Raw genomic sequence first — 15072 nt, 5'->3', positions numbered from 1 at the left:
TTTGTTTACGGTTTGTATATCTGCAGTCTCCCTTTTTGAATGACAAAATAGACTATACCTGCTGATATAGTCAGATATTTATTTACGCAGAACATACGTTCTAGTCGCCTTTTGTCCTTCTGGTGTGTTCAAGCTCAGCTTTTAGGCCGAGACGCAGACGATAACACACTCAGCTTTCGTTGTCACTGGTTCTTTGACGTCGGCTTGGTGTGTCTGATAAAACACTTGCATTTTATTTGTAAAAGGTGTTTTTACTAGGGATGTCCCAAGCCGAACTTAAGGATCAGTATTGGGGCTGATTAAGCTTTTTTTTAACTACTCATCTCGGCTATCCTGAACCCCGATTCATACTTTGCACGTGACGTCACAAGTACTGGCTGGCGGGCAAGAACGTCGTTCTCCAGCAACGAAACCCAGTAAACTAATCAAGGATCTTGCCAGGACGTCGCCAGTTTTACTATACAAACGTTGGTGTTTTGAGGTGTAAACGACATGCCAGATAGTTGCGCAGATGAGATAAGCAACCTTCTCAGTATACACGTCTGTGCAGTGATCATTCCATCATTCCATCACTCCATCAAAGGTAATTTCAACATTTGTTTGAATACAATGGGTGTATGATCATGTAATTAATCGTGTCTTTAAGTTACCCTGTAGTTTCGTCAATGAACACCACCAGCTGGTTCGGCGAGTCAGCTGTTTGTGTTATGAGTCTAAGCTAGGTTAACTGTACGTTCACACCGCCGCCGGCGAGAGCGGCAAAATTCATTGAAAATGAATGACTTCCGGGCACTTTGACGCTCTCGCCGGTGGCGGTGTGAACGCACAGTAACAGCTGTCATCTTTTGCTAACAACAACAAAAGTGTGTGATAGGTTGTTTTGAGGTTTGTGATATCTATGGTTTTCAATGAGAACCAGAGATGACCCAACAGTAGAGCTAGATTATTTACGGAGGAATTATTACTGCTCGATTATCTTAAAAAACCTTGTCTGCTTTACACAATTTAGCTACCTTGGAGTTAATCCTAGTCCATAGTTATGCAGCTAGCTCGCTAACAGACTTGATAGCTAGAAAGACCTGGAACTACAGGACTCTACGTTGAAAATACCCGTTTGTTGCCCGCCAGGTATCCATGGTAGTCACGTGACTGCAAAGTATGAATTCGAGCTTCCGTGTTTAGCATATTTGATACGCTCTTTTGTAATGAATCACTTGAAAATACTGTTTATTTTGTATCTGCCGTCAGATCTGAGACTTCGTTGCCATAACGCGTTGCTATGTGTTGCCTCTTGCTTAGTTTGAACTTGACTGACAGACTGGCATTCATCATATTACGTATATTATTTGTTATATTGGAATTACTCAAGTCTGTAGAGATTGATGCCCCTTTTTTTTTTACAATTGAGCTCATGAGAAACTCTGCACATCCCTGTATGCACTGGATTGATTTTAATAACTTTATAACTTCAAGTGTGCACCAAGCAGGAAAATACAAGTATCGGATCGGTATCGGCACAGCAGATACTAAATATCCAATGACTCGGATCAGTTCAGGGGCACAAAAAACTTGATCGAGGCATTCCTAGCTTTTGTTGCATTTACACAGTTTTGACCAGCAAACAGTGAAACAAAGTTGTTCAGTTGATTCAAAGTTTTAAAAAGCTTAATTTCTCCCATCACTAATAAACATAGCAATTATTTTAATTTCTTTTTATCTAGTTTAACTAGCATCTCTGATTTAAAGATTAGCGGTGCATGATAAGCGATTAGAGACGATAAGCTCAATAAGTGAATCAGTTCAAACTGTCCATTTCAAAGAACTGATTCAAAACCCTTGATTTGTTTTGTGTCTTCACATGAAGTCTGTAAAGGCTATTAAACATTGAGATACAGTATGCAAGAAGCATAAGATCCCACATCGCTCAGATGTATTTTTGTTTATTTCTTGAAACTCTAAAGCTGCGCTGCTCAAAACACACACTCACATCTCACTGCAAATTATTTTACAAGTCTGTACTTATTTTACTGAACCTGTGGGAGATATTAGGAAACTAATGAAGACTTTTATGATTCCAAACAAGATTACTAAAGAGTAAACAGCTCACATTCTGCAGCAAACTACATCTCCATGCAGATTCAGATGCATTACGGACTCGATCATTAGTGCGCTTGAGAACTTCTCGACTCCCAAATAAACTATGCGTTTAGTATTCAGTACGGCTCCTCTGGAAAATACACTTCCTAAATACACTTCTGTAGAGATCATCAGTTTATTCATTAGTTTTCTGGACTCTCAAAGTTCCTTTCCATTCTCTGACTGACTGCATTAAACAAAACGAATTAGCTTTTCACATTGGACATGTTAAACTGAAATGAAACTACCATCTTGAGACGCATAAGTGAGGGTCTGGTCTCACACTGCAGATGACAGGCAATATAGTCAATAACGGTTCATCCAAAGACAAATATTGTCTTAAACTAGTACAAAGCTCATTTAACTTCACATGTTATAAAACATAGCATCTGTTTTATACAATAATTCCAGAAGAGGAATTTGCAGGTTCAATCCAGGTGTATTTCAACCCTATTTACTCTCTACATGTTCTTGTCCTTATTTTTAATCTGAAAATACTTTTTCTTTTTGTTTAACATCACAAGTAGGGTACAAAGGCGCACCAGGGTAAAAGGCACCTTTGATTTTATTTTCCTCTGAACCACTAGATGGCACATAAACGTGCCAAAGCACTTTCCAAAACATCCGCTTTTCAAGATGCACGTGGAAATTTGGCTGATTCTTGATGCAATCTCGGTTGATTCTGCACTAATTTGATCTAATAATTAATGTTTTTAAAAATGCTGTAGATTTATGTAGCAATTGAGAATCACTAAATTTATTGACTATATTTTGAGACAACGGTCTTCTTAATGATTTTCAGTTTTGTTCAGTATGGTATTTGGGGTAAAAGGCGTTACTGTCGGTGGAAAAGTCACGATAATTAACATGATAATAAATAACTGGCTGACTTTTACATTTGTTGACATGGTTAGATTCAGATGGTAAATATCATATATTAAGTTGGGTGTCCACCTTATAGATAATCACCATATTTATAATGAAATCATCATGTTTAAAAATATGACATATCACATCATATCACATACTAAAATATCATAAAAATCACATCACATACTAAAATGTAATTTTTTGTTACTACTGTAAATCTATATTAAATGATTATGGGATCTCCTTCAAAATTCCTTCAAATTCTTCCTTTCAGAATTTTTACTTTTTAAAATAAAAAAAATTCTGTATTTTTTAAAATGAACATTTTAATGACCGTATATTTATTGAACAAAAAATTAATTCTATTATTCATCAACATAAATAGAAAATAGTACAAACTTTGCTAAAGTGATTGTTTTGAACAAGTATTAACAACATTATTGTATATAATATATTTATGTATAAATTATGTATATAATATTATTATTGTACCGGTATATAATATATTTATGTGTATACACATATATCTGTATAATGCTGGTTTGACCCCGTGTGTGGAGTAAAAGGCCCACCTGGCCCAAATTATACATTTATAAGATTGTAAAACAAAATGTATTTTCACACAAAATCTGTTGCTCCATAAATGTTCAATACAAACATATTTTTTCTTACATTTTTCGTAAGGTTTGCCTTTAGCCCTGTTGTATACTCTACTTCTTACTTTTTAACTCCTCCCTCCAATCGTCGACTCCAAAACACCCACTTCTCATGGTAAAATCAATTCCAAATAAATAAAACAGTCTATAGTCTAAATATACAGTCTATACAACTAAGTTATTGTTTCACTCAGAGATTGGTGATGCAAAATAAAATACAGTAAACAATTACTGTACAATACATTACTATACTGTACAATAGACTACTATACATCATCTACGCATCAGCTGAATTCACTATAAAGCAATGTTGACATTAACAAAATGTTGTGTTAGATAGATAGATAGATAGATAGATAGATAGATAGATAGATAGATAGATAGATAGATAGATAGATAGATAGATAGATTCTCCATACATCAACATGTTTTATACATCATGTTAGTCACAGGAGGATCCTGCAACAGGCTGTCTGACACTGGCTGTGTCTCAAGACCCAGTGAACTGCATCTTAGACGCAAAGTCATAACTCTATATGATGGCCAAAAATATTGCTGACTTGGAAGCGTCTATGATGTTGACCAAAAATGTCTTATACACACATGATGCCAACATCTGCTGCTGACTTGGAAAACGTCTGTGATTATGCTCAAAAATGCTTCACACTTCTGATGTCCAGCTCGTCAATGATGTTAATGCCTAATAAATGCTGCTGATTAGGAACATATCCATGATGAAGCGCAAACCCGTTGCTTGCTAGGAACTGCCTAAGATGATGACCATAACGCTTCATGCACACCGCTGTTTATTATCTCCAGATGCTGCACGCGCATAGGCGGCTTTGAGACGCGTCCAGCGCGGGCTGCTGTAAACGCCTTTATTTACACACACAAACACACACACACACGTACCGTAAAACCGCGCTGCCGCTCCGGAGGAAGATCCAGGAGGATGGAGGAGAAGAACGCGTGTGTGAGAGATGAAATCAGCGGACACACACACACACACAGAGAAGAGCATCATCTGCTGCTCTCACTGCGCATGTCAGCGCCGCACCGACCATCTACCGGCAGATCATCTTTCACGAGACCCACTCACTGACACTGGGTCTGTGGAGAATAGAAAGCGCTGAAACATCTTACTGAAAGTTTTTTTTTTTTTTTTTTTTTTTTTACATTTTCATGACGTCTTCTAACTTTCTAACAACTGACCTGCAAATAATTACATAATAGTCTAATGTAAATATAAAATGTTACTGAGGAAATCTAGCGTTTTTTATTGGGGGTCCATGAGTGCATGGGTGCATAAAAGGTTAAAAGGTTTATATACTATTTATTAAATACTACGTATGTTTCTTTTCTTTTCTTTTCTTTTCTTTTCTTTTCTTTTCTTTTCTTTTACCAGGCATTTATTTAAGAGCAACATTCTTAGCAATGGCAGGGCATGATGGCAATATCTTGTTCTCTTAAAGGATGAAAGGATAAACATATTGTAAATAAAAAAAAGATAACATCAGAAGGTAAATAAATAATTGATAATAAATTGATTATATAAATCGATTGTAAGCTAAGTTCAAACATTGAAGAAATAGCTTATAGCATTTCCATGACGTCTTATTTCTAACTTTCTAACTACTGATCTGCAAATTATTATATAATAGTCTAATGTTAATATAAAATTTTACTGAGGAAATCTACCTTTTATATTTGGGGTCCATGGGTGTTTTAATGGTTAAAACCTGTTCTATATCTATTTAAAAAAAAAATTAAAAAAAAATAAATAAATAAATAAATAAGCTAAAACAGTTAAGAAATAGCCTACAGCCACACAAATGTTATATCTAAACCATTTACAATAGTTTGTAAAAAATAAATAAAACTGGTACAGGGATAAAATGTCTGATCTTAGCATTTTCAACATTAAAGTGTTAAAAGGCACCTTTACACGCACATCTGTACATCATCTCCATAAATATGAGGAATATGGTCATTCAAACCAGGTATATTATGGAAGACAAAGTAAAAGAGGGTCGGATATGGTACAAAAAAAAAAAAATCTGTATTTCATGTTCACCTGCAAATGTGCTAGGCGTACAGACAAAGATAGAGTCATCAAGCCACAAAAACAGAGTATTGTGAGATCTAACAATCTCAAGTTCTGAAACTAAAACTTTTTGGCAATTAAATCCCTTCTGGAAGAGAACATTTGCACAGAATGCTGGTCCATATCGTCTGTAAATCAGCTTGGTCAAGAGTGAACTGCACAACACCAGTGCAATGCAATAAATACTACTTTTAATGAGTAGCTGAAAGCAGACGATTATGAACACGACCATTTAGTTTGAAGTAAATCATCACAAACACACTCAGGTTCAGTTTGGAGAGTGGGAGTGAAATGAGCCTCTGCAGTTCAGACCTTTAACAAGGCAAATGTGTTCATATTTCATGAGAATGTGCTGATTTGCTTATAACTGAAAACCTGCCAGAACTATCGAACAGCACAAACACGCACATCATCATTAATTAAAGAGCACAACAGAAGCTGAATTCAGCTGGAAGAGCATTATTCACCGGGGACGCCTTCCTCTGAGCTCTGATTTACAGCATTCCAGAGAAAAAACACACTTTTCTTTGAAGTCGAAGAACCATTTAATATCCTGCTTTGCTGCAAATGAATCTAGTGCACATCTGACAAACCAAATCACGCTGAAACATCAGAACATCATTTTTAGTGCATGAAAACTTGCCCTGATATTGTGATGGTGGTTGTTAAGAGAAATAGTGTGAGGATGGCAAGGTTTTTGCAATTGGGGACTCAGATGAGATCTGCTCATATTTACATACTGCCATCTACTGTCCACTTAGTCTCATTACAGTTATGCACAGTTTTACACTTTAACAAATATTAAAACGGATTGTATTCACATGTACGGCGTTCAGTTTACATGCTTAGAGTTAGAAACACACACTCAAAAAAAAAAAAAAAAAAAAACATTTTTGAAAACTTCTTTCAAGATTTACACATTTAATTTAATAGTAAAATTCCATAAAATTGAATTGAATAATCCTTACATATTATTCATATTATGAATTAAGAATTTTAAAAACTATAAATCTTAATGGAACAAGGGAATGGACCATTTAGTTTATGTGATTCGTATTCAAACATTAAAAAATGTTTAAGATTTACTCAAAATGTTTTATTAAGCTCTAGATTTTAAAATTCGTAATTCATAATATGAATAAGGATTATTCAGTTCAATTTGATGTAATTTTACTGTTGATTGAATATTGAAAAAGGTTTTTTTTTTTTCGAGTGCAAATCTGGATTTAAGCCACTGTATATAAATAATAATAATAATGTAAAGAAACATGAATCCTCTGGTCTCCTCTATCTTACATAAAGACTTTTATAATAAGTTGTTTTCTGTGCAGCAAATGTGCTGTCTTCATTCATCTGAATAATGAATACACATAAATTCTGTCTAATTTTAACAGTTATTGTTAACACGCTGTCAGAGTTTTTGTTTTTGATAAATGAACACCCTTGTGTGCTCTCTGCGGGATCACAGCCTCATAAATAATGAAAATTAATGCAAATGCAAATAAAGCGCAGGATGAAGCAGAAATAATCTAATAGAAAACATGTTCCACTGAGAGAGGCGGCTGAATGAGCTGTTATAAACCCGATGCTGTCAGTAAGATGTATTGATATAATCATTTACATAAGAGGAGGGTAAATGATTCAGAGCAAAACGCATGAAATAATAGCCCATGTTTTGTCTAAAACTGAACTTAACTAAATTACCTGTCCGTCCCTTACTTAATTTAAGAAAAGCAACAGAAGAATGAGTAAACAAGTTGCAAAACATGCCTTTTACACCATGCATATCATATATATACACTAACATTTATCTAAAGCGAGAAATAAAATGTTAGGGATCAAACCAATTTGCATGCATTAGTTATATAAAGAGGTTATATAAATGTTGCCATTTCGAATGACATTTTAAATATACGTAAGTCTGTGTATGGAACAATATAATATCAGTGCCGTGGGTAAATCATACAAGTGCAGCTGATTCTATATATAGCACTGTGCTCACAGGGTCATTGATTGCACACAATTGGCTTCTTCCAGGTTGCCATGGTGATGTGCGCAGATGTGCAGCGCTCCACTCCTCCTCTAGATGGCAGCAGCGTCTTGAGCTGAATGTGGATCATGTACATCTGGAGACAGGACAGGGGTTGGATAATGAAACTGAAACCCAATATAGTGTTGGAGGTTTCACTGATTTTACATGAAGGTTGAATTAGCAGAGCAATAGCACAGCTGTACATAAAATATGAACATAAAGGGAGACATATTAAAGTTCAAATTGTTGGTGTGCGTGTTGCTGGCTCATCTGTGAGCAGGACAGCACGTCTGTGGTGTATCGAGAGTTTGTGTCAAGTGTAATGTCAGATTACGTCCACGCAGGACCAACAGGAGTAACTGTCAATCCAGACAGCAACATAGTGTCGGCCCAGATCCGGGCCACATCTGGCACATGTGGATTCAACGCGTACCAGATGTTTGCCGGATCTGGGCCGACACTATGTTGCTGTTTGGATGCAAGAGGAAGCTGTCGGAAAGAGATGTCCAGGTACTAACCCGGATTACATCCAACAAACTTAAAACCACAGCTGCCCGACTCATTAAATGAACACCTCGACTCAAGTGTTTCCACCAGAACTGTTCATCTGGAGCTCCAGAGTCAGTGTTCATGATCGATCTGCTGATCCAATGCCAAATGTCAGTTTTGCAGTGCAAATCTTGGGCTGTGGACAAACATGTATTGTTCTCTGATGAGTCTACCTTCACTGACTTTCCCACATCCGTGTTACGGTGTGGAGAATCCTGCAATATCTTGGTATTCCCGATTGTGCTTGATAAATGAACTGGCAAGAACTACCGTTTTCCTCCACCAGTATCGCTGGACACTGTTCTGGAAGAGGAACGGCTCAGAATCCCTCTGGACGCTGTGAAGGACTTGTATCTGTCATTCCCAAGATGAACTGACGCTCTATTGGCCACAAAAAGGAGTCCGTACAATATATTAATAAATGAATGTGATATAAAACCAGGTGTTTCAGTTTCAATTGGCCTATATGTGAAATACCAAACAGAAAGTATCTCAGTGTATATATATATATATATGTGTATAATGCATTAACTGAAAATACTATAATATACAAAAAATGCAATAACCTATATGTTTTTGAGTAAAAAAAATAAAATAAAAAATACTTGTGCATTTTCTTGGTTTGATGCATGATGCAATAATATATAAAATAAACATTACAGAGATTCTGATGTTGCCCTTTTTTTAACTGGACCATAACTCAAAAACATGTTAAACTCACTCAAATATATAAAGACCCCAGGACTACAAAGATAAGGGATAAAGGCAGAAATAAAGTTATAGTGTCTGTTTGTGTACGTCCACAAAGATGAATATACCACATAGAATGATGTATGATTTGCAAGCAAAGAAAGAAGAGAATGTTGCTTCATGAATTTTTTTTCTTTCTTTCTTTAAAAAAAAAAAAGTTACGAAAAAGTGTTGAGATTGATCTCCTCAAGTGTCTGAGATCTGAGCTTTTCTCTTCACTGTTTCACATTGAGAATTTGGTCAGATCAAATATGAACTAATTTTCCTTATTATTGAGTGTTTCACTTTCAGGCACTTGATGATGCCTATAGTTCCTGACAGCTGCCGTCCCAGCTAACAAAGAACGTTTTGCTAACGTTGCCTTTAAGTTATGAAAATGTTATTTCTTAATGATCTTAATGTTTATTTATTTTAGTTATTTTTTCTTTTTCTTGGTTATTTAAGCGTTAAGGGAATATTCAATTTTATCATTCTTCAAACGGGCTAGGCTATGAATATTCTCTAAACATTCTTAAATGAGTAGTAGCCTAACCTTTCAAAACATTAGACAAACGTATAACTAAAACATTTCAGAAAAAAAAAAAAACGTGTAGCTGAATAATGTTTTTGTGCTAACATATGTGCTAAGGAACATTATTAAATACCAGAGACATTTAAACGAGCATTCTATTAACGTTCTATTAGCAACGTTCTGGCAAGGTTCTATCATAGTTATGAACAAACGTCCTTCTAACGTTTATATTGGGCACACAAATATTGGGTAAAATAGTCCATAAAAAGCCATATTATTAGACTGAACTATATTTTAACAAAGCTTTTTAGATCTGAATTAAATACAATAATAAATGTATTTCTTTTTTTTCATCTGTGACCTTGGAATGAGTTTCTGGCAATGCATTACAGGACTGTCTTCTCAACGCATGATGAATGAAATGCTAGCAATAGAGGGTGTTTCTGAAGGCACTTCAGAACAGGGTCACAGCTAATGCTGTCTAGCTACAGCTCACTAGTTTGGAACTGTTGTGATGTCTCAAAGTACTGAAATAAATGCAGTCACAGTGAGCTCTGCTGCTTCACACAAGCGCAGCACTAACTCTAACCGATGAATGAAACATGACAATAACCGCCTGTCACACAACCACAAACGCGACACGACAGGAGAGCATAAATCATCCACGGCTATCAATCAATGTTTCTGACAGGTGTGACATAAACTGCAGCCTATTTACAGTCAACCTAAAACGTATTTGGACACATAAAACGTTAAGTTGTGATCGTGCATGATGCTCCTCCAGCCACTAGAGAGCGCTGTTGAGCCTTGATTCAGGGGAGACCGGGAGGACAGTTACACCTTCTGTTTGAGCATTGCTAACTCAGTGGTTGTTTCTGCTAGATCTCTCAAAATTTAATACATTATTTCTGCTAGATCTCTCAAAATGTAATACATGGTAGACACATTTGTCTACTTGGACGTGTACTACACAACCACAGATTATGTGAGTTAATGCCAAACAAAGAGAGTTCCGTTACAACCTACTCCACTACTGGGGTGAGAACTAACACTAACTGGGGATAGATGTAGCATACACTGTACAAAAAGTAATAATTATATGATCAATTAATTATTTTCAACTTTTAATTGAGTTTATATAGTCTTTCTATATTTGTAACTGACAATATCTTGCAACTGACCGTACTTGAGTCTCACACAGACTTCAACATTCAGCATGCAAAACACAACAATGGGAGCTATACTAAGTCAAGAGTAAATCTAAAGTAAACGAGGATGATCCAGTGATTGTTTCCCTCCTTAACCCTCAATTTGACCCCAGCAATTTAAACCCCCAGAATGTGATTTTTTCCCCCAATGGTTTAAGTCAGGTACTTTATGTTTCTTTGTTGACTAATTAAATAAAACACCACCTTTGATGTTTTTATTGGAGAGAAGTGGCTTCTTTGCTGCCCTTATTGACATCAGGCCATTGTCCAAAAGTCTTGGCCTCGCTGCGTGTGCAGATGCTCTCACACGACCTGCTGCCAATATTGAGCAGTTCTGCACTGGTGGTGACACGATTCCCTTGATGATTCCTCAGGAGGAGAAGTTCCTGGTACTTGCTGGACACTCTGGGACATCCTAAAGCCGTCTTCACTGCAGCCGAACCTCTATTCTTGAAGCTGTTGATGATCTGGTAAATGGTTCTTTGCAGCTATTTCCTTACATGCGAGGCCATTTTGATGCAAAGATGATGGCTGCACGTCTTTCTTTGGAGGAAACTATTGAAGAACACAATGATTGGAAGCACTTCTTCCTTCCTTTTATAGCAATCATGTGCTGATGATATGATTAGTAAAATGACGTTAGCTGGTCATTTGGTGCCAAGGACAAAAACAGTGAAATTTGGGGTTTTGTGATAAAGTTTTTTGCAAATATGTAAAATGCCTCTGATCACTCTGCACAATAATCTAGAAAAATGTGAATCAACATTATAACAATTACTGAAGAAGCAACATTTTCAAATTTGTCTAAATTTGGGACACTGTCATTCAAGTGGGACCATAATAACGTTTAATTTTTGGAAGGTCATTTATCTGCTGGACAACATGAGGGCCAACATTAGGAGTCTAATGCTCTTCTGAGGAGGATGCCTCATAATCAGGGTCCTCCTCGACATTATCGTCTATCTCAGACACATTCTCCTCTGTCACTGTCACTTGTAAAGAACTATGCCAAGATCTAATTGACAGAAAACCTTTGCTTAGAGGTCATTTTCAATTGAGAGAGAGCATAAAGAGAGAGCTCACAGAGTTTATAAGGCTTCTGTGGAAGGCATCTTAGGATTAGTAACTTGCCATTTTGTGACATTTGGAGTTCATTTTCTACTCAAAATGACACATTCAAACACAAAAACAATCCATCAAATGTTACCGTCATTGTGTATTGTCTACCAAGTATTGAGGTCTGCGTTTACTTGACTTTTTTTTTTTTTTGATATGTAGATATTCTGTCTCACACAATATCTACTTAGATGTTTCTTAGTAAAGCATATATTTTATAAATGTGGTTTAAATAAATATTTATTTATTTATTTATAGAAATTTAAAAGATATCATAAATTCTCCAAAAACTGCACAAATGTTGAGTAAAAACATTAACAAACAGAATAAAATTACATTTGTAAAAAAAAAAACTTATCTTGTTACAAAATTAAATGTTATTGTCTGGGGTCTCTGGAGACCCCAAAAAACACGAGTGTAGACATAAATAAAGAGCATCAGAGGGTTAATTCAATGCTATAATGTTTGAATGAAATATTTTGCAAAGGAAACTTAAACTGAATAGATATTACTCAACCTTTTACTAGACAAGTTAAAATTACTTATTTGATTTGATACTTTCACTTAACTTAGTTAAGTAGAGTTTACTTGATTTCATATGTGAAATTTATTTAAAAATGTATGCATGCAAAAACTTGCCAAAAGAAAAATTAAGTACATTTTACATATTGTTGTTTTCAGTGACGGTATTGTTAAAGTGTGTGGTAAGATTGTCGGCACCATTTTGAATGAATTAAATAATTTGTATAAAGTCAGGACTGTGAGGAAGGCAGAGTTAATTATGAAAGATTCCATTTTATAAACCCATGTTGACTCAATATTTAATTCCCACTTGTTTAATTTCTTGTTGTCTTGAGTTGTTTTCCACCTGTCAGATTTAACCCAGCGCTTAGCCTATACCAGTAGATATCTTCCTTAACTGGCTGTGTGTCGTCTGGTCTCTGCACCTGTAATCCGGCCTGGCTGATAAAGCAAAGGTTAGTTACAGTACCACAGCTCTTATCACTAAAGTACAGGTTCACTCCCTGGAGTAGGTAGTGTTAGTTCTCAATGTTAGAGTATTAGAACAGAAATCCTCCTCCAGAATGGTTTGGGAATCTCTAGTGGATTTCAGACAGAGCCAGGCGAGAACAAGGCTAGAGTTCATCTAGGATTTCATGTTAAGATCGAAAGTCTTTGGAATCGATGTGTGGGCTGCCAACTCTCACGCATTCAGCGCGAGACTCACGCAATTGACACTTTTCACACGCGCTCACGCCAAACATCCATTTTCTCACGCACAGAAAAATCACGAAGCAAGAGGACACTGACACCGCGACAGACAAGACAGAGAAGGTTACTTTTAATATGAAACAAATTCTCATCTCTCAGATTCTGCCAATTTTATTTCGAAATTCAAACAATAAATACCGTTTTGGCGCTTGTAAATGTGATGACAGATCGTTGTAGTGCCTCAGTTAAGCGGCACGTGAACGATCATCTAGTAAATAAACACGAATGAACAATGGGTATGTTGAAAGAGACAGTACAACTTAGCGAAATGTATATGCCTCATACATAATTTCAATCAATCAGTGTTTTTCAACCACGGAAAGACGTCAATATAGCTGGAGAACATCAGGAAAGTAATTTAATGACCATAGGCTAGCATGTTAGCTGGCTAGAAACATTAGCTATAGAAAGGAGTGGCTATTTTGTGCACTATATTACATATTTATTGTACTGTATTTTTACTTGTATCCATAAACATTTAACCTTTAAAGGGATACTCTACCGTTTTTTCATATTAAACTATGTTATTCCCTTAACTAAGACGAGTTGATACATACCTCTCTCATCTCAGTGCGTGCACTTAATCGCTCTAGCGCGCGGTGACACTTTGAAAGCACTTAGCTTACCCCAGTATATTCAATGGTATCTAGCAGCAATAAATTTAGAAGTGACCAAACACATCAAGGTTTTCCCTATTTAAATACAGTTACACGAGTAGTTACACGACCAAGTATGGTGACACAAAATAAAACGTGGCGCTTTTCTAAGCGGGTTTAAAAGGATAACTATAATGTATGGCGTAATAGCACTTTTGGAAATACTTCGACTGGCGCAGTAAAAAGTCACGCCTGATCCTCTTTCCACTATTGACAGAAGTGAGAGGAAGAGGATCAGGCGTGACTTTTTACTGCGCCAGTCGAAGTACTTCCAAAAGTGCTATTACGCCATACATTATAGTTATCCTTTTAAAAATAAAAGGATAAATATAGTTATCCTTATAAAAAACTATTATTTTCTGTATGCATAAAATAGGCATACCAACAGTAAATAACCGACTACATTTGCCAAATTGTGCACTATACAAAAGTGCATGTGTATCCCACAATGCAATGAACCCAACTTTTTCTACACTGCAAAAAAAAAATTCTTCCTCAGTATTTTTGTCTTGTTTTCCGCTTCTTAAGTTAAAAAAAAATTTCACCCAAAAATGAAAAATGAACGACATGAGGGTGAGTAATTAATGACAGAGATTAATGATAGATTTAAGAATGTTTATATAGTTCTACTGGAAAACATAAAATATTTTGTATAGTGTACAAAAATGATATAGCTTTTCTAGGCTATATAGTGTGATAACTGAACCAGAGTTAATATCCATTGCAATACTTTGCAACAGGTTTAAACTACAAAATACATTTTTACACAAAATGTTTTCTTAAAAATATATGAAATTGAAATCCTCAACAATGGTGTAATCGTATAAGCAGTATTTAGGCTGATAGTGTGCAGTAAGCAAGTACACTACTGTTTAAATGTTAACAATGAGACACACAGACAGATTCCAAATCAGGAAAATCACTTGATATAAATGCAAGATCCTTCGAAAAACATTAGGCATCTGGAAGTAGGTTGACTCATTAGCAGAAACAGGTGTGGTGGTAACTATAGCAACTACTCAGAACTGAGGTGAGGCTTCTGCAATAGCAAAACTGAGATGCCTAAAAAATCTGCATATTAGAATGATTTCTGAAGGATCATGTGACACTGAAGACTGGAGTCATGATGCTGAGAATTCAGCTTTGCATTACAGAAATAAATTATATTTTAAAGTATATTAAAATAGAAAACCATTATTTTAAATTGTAAAA

At 35.8% G+C, this 15072-nt stretch overlaps 1 protein-coding gene across 2 annotated transcripts in view; it reads right to left on the bottom strand.

The window, feature by feature from the left end:
• Positions 1-5056, bottom strand: part of fut8b (fucosyltransferase 8b (alpha (1,6) fucosyltransferase)) — a 100670-nt gene extending 95614 nt beyond the window's left edge. For both annotated transcript variants that reach the window (XM_084090712.1, XM_084090713.1), the window contains exon 1: positions 4575-5056. The gene's annotated coding sequence lies outside the window, so the exon portion shown is untranslated. The remainder of the gene's footprint in view (positions 1-4574) is intronic.
• Positions 5057-15072: the final 10016 nt, after the last annotated feature.

This window comes from Abramis brama (genome assembly GCF_963993115.1).
Source record: "Abramis brama genome assembly, chromosome: 18".
Classification (NCBI taxonomy): Eukaryota; Metazoa; Chordata; class Actinopteri; order Cypriniformes; family Leuciscidae; genus Abramis; species Abramis brama.
This window is presented reverse-complemented; position numbering and strand designations above follow the sequence as displayed.